This window comes from Harpia harpyja, chromosome 2, assembly GCF_026419915.1.
Source record: "Harpia harpyja isolate bHarHar1 chromosome 2, bHarHar1 primary haplotype, whole genome shotgun sequence".
NCBI lineage: Eukaryota > Metazoa > Chordata > Aves > Accipitriformes > Accipitridae > Harpia > Harpia harpyja.
In genome coordinates, this window is record NC_068941.1 from 43,758,686 (window position 1) to 43,763,542 (window position 4,857).

A 4,857-nucleotide genomic window follows, 5' to 3' on the forward strand; every position below is an offset into this window, starting at 1 on the left:
TTCTTGTAACGTTTTCACCTGGTGAGGGTTCTGCCTCCTCCACACGTGCTCGGCAGTGGGATGGATCATGCTGGTTTGGCAGAGAGTGGCTCCGTCTTCCCTCTCCTCCGTGCTTCTCATTGAGGCCAGCGCAGCCTCCTCGGCAACTACTGTGGCCTCTCTGCAAACCTTCGTGTCGCTTACCCCTTTCATTAGCACTGTTTTTTTTGTTCAATTCTGGTTCCTGGATAAAAATTTCACACAGTTTTGGAATTGGTGTTAATCCACAGACACCTACTGTGGTGCCAACCTAGAAGTGCATAGTTATCCACAGCTGACGAGTATTTCTGATTAAGGCTGGTTTTAGCCAATTAACATGTACTTTCAGTGTATTCTATATAGCTGCTTTGGACTCGGTGTTACATGATAGTATCCATGCAGCTATCAGAAGTTACATAACTTAGCTTTATCTTATCTGTCTAGGTTTTGGCTGGAATAAAGTTAATTTTCTTCTTAGTAGCTACTATAGTGCTATGTTTTGGATTTAGGATGAGAAGAATGTTGATAACACACTGATGTTTTAGTTGTTGCTAAGCAGTGTTTATACCAAGTCAAAGACTTCTCAGCTTCTCATAATGCCCTGCCAGCGCAGGCTGGAGGGGCACAAGAAGTTGGGAGGGGATACAACCGGGACAGCTGACCCAAACTGGTCAAAGGGGTATTCCATACCATGTGATGTCATTCCCAGTACATAAACTGGGGGGAGTTGGCCTGGGGGACACCACAGCTTGGGGATTGGCTGGGCATTGGTCAGCAGGTGGTGAGCAATTGTTTTGTGCATCACTTGTTTTGTATATTCTTTTATTATTAGCAGTAGTGGTATTATTTTCCCTTCTTTTTCTGTCCTATTAAACTGCCTTTATCTCAATCTACGAGTTTTCCTGCCTTTTTTTTCCCCCAAGTCTTTCCCCCATCCCACTGGTTGGGGTGGAGTGAGTGAACAGCTGCGTGGTGCTTAGTTGCTGGCTGGGGTTAAATCACGACAACATCTCATGGCATTTATTGTTTAGAGCTTTGTTTTTTTTCTCTTGTAGTCTTTTAAGGATACCCAGATTTGCAGCTGGTTTATCAGCTCCAATATTCCTTGGATCTTCATACTCCAAAACAACCAGCAAAGAATGTGATATTATTATAGTATTACTTTTGTGATTTTACTTATAAATGAAACTGATCAGTTTTGAACTGAGATTCTTTTTCCTCAGAAAATAGCACTGAAGTTAGAAGATCTATAAAACCTCATCGCCCTTTTTTCTTCCTGCGTAAATAAAATATAACTGTGTGTGAACACTTTTTCTAAAGCATTGAGAATTCTCGATTAAAAGAACATAATATAAGCCAAAGTATAGTAACATTGAGACAGTGGTAAAAACATCTGAAAGTGGCAAAGATGAAATACCCATCAAGCTGCATAGTTTTTCTGTTATTCTCTGGCAACGTCTTTGTATATTTGTGCCTGTGTATATATGTGATGGGTATATGTGTGACTGTGTATATAGATAATTGTATGGATCTTTGTGTGTGTGAATGTGTACCAAATATGCCAGAATTCAAACTCTTCATTCTTTTTTTTTCCTGTTTCTTTTCTCTTATCCAAGACAATTTTATATTATTTTATCCATTTTCTTCCCTCAGTCACATGCTTGATCTTCTCAAAATTCTTTCTTCTTGACTTCTTGCCCTTTGCTTCTTATAACCGCCTGCAGAACAAAACTTCACTGAGAATGTGAAAATGCCTTGAAATAATTAAAGGTAATAAGAAATTCAGAATAACTTTTGAATGGTAAAACAGAAGTATCCAAGTGGTTGTAAAAGTGTTTCTCAGGTAGGCAATATTTCTCTTATTGTTAATAATACTGGATGGTCTATATTCATAAATTTGAGCTAGATCAACTAAAACCACATTCACATGTTGGTCAATTTAGCCACAACTAATGATAAGGTTTCTTTGCTGGATTTAAGTTGCCTTAGAGAGAACAAATGGTACCTGATCCAAAGGAAAGGCCAGGACAAAAAAGCTACAAAATCAAAAAACTTCTAAGCAATATGATTTGTAGCTGTTTACCCCATTGTGAATCATTCCCTCTTGTAATTGGTCTTTTTTTTTTCTGCTAGATGAAATAATTTAGGAAGCAGAAATGGAGTCTGAATTTATTTTACTTCTAAAATACAATAGATTTCTATCAAGATCAAGTAAGAGTTTGATAAGTTGAGTGGTTATGTGATTCATGTGACAACATAGGCAGTGTGCCTCTGAGTGAAAGCCAAATTGCTGAGTACTGGAAACATAACATTAAACTTTTTCCTTCAAGTAAAGAGGAATTGCTAACAAAAGTGTTACATGGCCTTAGTAATATTTCCATTAATATGATGTAAATAAGATTCAAGTATAGGCAATGCTTGTTTGCTTTTGTAATGTACGGTTTTGCAATTAATACTATAAAAATGAAAGATTTGTAACATATCCTTATTGAAGGAACATAAAGACTTTCTAGGCAATACTTTGAAACCTGATACAAGAAAAAAAATATTTCCAAAGAGTCTATGTTAAAAATGTTTTCAAACTGCATTTGCATTTTAAAAAAACTTTAAGAAACAAAATATTTTGCTAAATCTGTAAAATATTAAATTTCTAATTCTGATTGTTATGGCAATTCATTATAGAGACAAAAAATAAGTCTGAACCTCGAGATCATAGTCTTGAGTCTTCATTTATCATAAAGAAAGATTATTATGAAAATGTTGTATGTAAACCTAAAGAAATCTGATGAGGCAAATACTTTTCAAATTAAAGATCGTTTTTTCTAACTATATATGTTATAGCAATAAATCGCAAGAAGAGAAATCTATCATGTTAGATTACGGAAGTTGGATTAAAGTTTTATTTTGCTAAGACTACATTTTACCTCTCCTCCTCAAGTTCACTACTATCTATCAAGAGAATTTGTCTATCATTGACCCATTGTCTTTGAGTGTGCAAATCTTTATTTTCAAATCCTAGGAATTTGGTGGATTGAAAAGTTTGATTTGTACAGGACTGAGGCTTTTTTCCTACTTAAATGAGGTCATGAAATCAGAACAGACAGATAAAAAGATATTCTACCGTTAAAAAAGTATTTCATGGTGGAGTTCAAAAAGTGGCTGGAGCCAAAACACTATCCTTTAAAGACTGTAGACAGAGAAACTAATATAATGAGGCACACCTCTAAGGCGGAATGAAAATGACTAGAAACATCAAAAGGGTTCAAAAAAAGGTGCCTATGTGAGATGAGTAAAAGAGCATAAGATGGCCATGGTTTGTTAACAGTGAATGTTATGGACAATGTAAATTAGGGAACATATTTGGTCAGTTGCACAGGAACAAAAAAACCCCTCCCTTTATATGTAGCTCCAGAAACAATCTATTTTCTCAATAAAATATTAGAATTATGAATTCATTGCCGTGTAATATTAGTAAAACTACAGTCTTACTTTGGGTTTGTGTGGTAAGGTTAAACATGGCTATACTTGGCAGATAGACTGGAAATAATTCCCTGGGATTCAGAACAGTAAGTCAAATATTTTCAAAGAAGTATTCTATGAATAAGTTATCACGTGCTTATATGCCATAATAATTATTGTATCTTCTTTTGCTACATTCAGTACTGGCCACTGTTGGAGACAGAACACTGAATTAGAAAGTCAGCGTGGCAAATTCTGCCTTGATGTGCCCATTATACAGCTATTTTCCACAAGTACATTATCATTGTTACACAGCAACCAGTCTTGATGATATTCTAGACAAAAGGAAAAACAAAGAAGAAAAGTTTCCTTTATATGATTGTACAAACAGTATATAGCTATTGATTAGCTATACACGTTGCTTCTTTGAAGAGGAGTGTAGAAGAAATTGCTTTAGTATTTTGGGTGATTTACTTATACTGATCCTGGCAAGGTCCATTAAATACTAGAAAAAAAAAAATCAACCTGATGCATTAGATTTACAGAAATTTAATGTAATTAAATCCTGTCCTAGGTTTGTTCATGTATCAGTAAACTAATTGTATTTAGTCAAACATTTGCTTTGAGTCTGGACAAAATTAAATTAATTTCCCTAGCTGTGAACTATAGGAAAGCAACATACAGTAAATTGCTCAGGCATTCAGACTGTTGACTCAAAAGGCAGAGTTACAACAGAAATGTTGATGTATTCAGTAAAAGTAGCCCTTGGAAGAATTACATTTAACTTGGGGAACAATTAATTTTTGGTTATTGAATTATATATAACAATTAAAGTAGATGAATAAAAGAATTATTAGGGAAGGTTTATTTCCTTCTGCCTCTTGTGATTCAATTCTAAACCCGTGAAATTTCTCCTCAAATTCCGCAGTGGGACTGTGAGACTAAGCTGAATCAAAATTTGACAGAACAGCTCACAAAGATGCCCCTGCTCAGAAAGAAAGCAGGTGGAAAAGTGTAAGTAGAAGGAACCTGAGAGGACTGGGATGAGCACCATTATCCGCATAGGAGAAAGGTTTCAAATAATTGCCATATGCACACGTGTTGAAGAAGATCTCGACTCGCAGAGGGGTTGTGGATGGAGAAAAACAAAAAGATTTGGAACAGATTTTGAGGGAAAACCTCTTCCATTTTCTGTAAAGGTTTGCATGGAGGAGTAAGATGGGTTATTTCTATGGTCTTCTGCTCTCTTTCTGCTCTGAGCCCAGAGGAAGTCCCATGAAGAAGCCCGACGCAGAGCTGAGCTTGCCCTGTAATTGCTGCTGCTGAGAGGCATGAGCTCAGCACTGCACTAACGATATTCATCAGAGTTTTTGGCTGGGA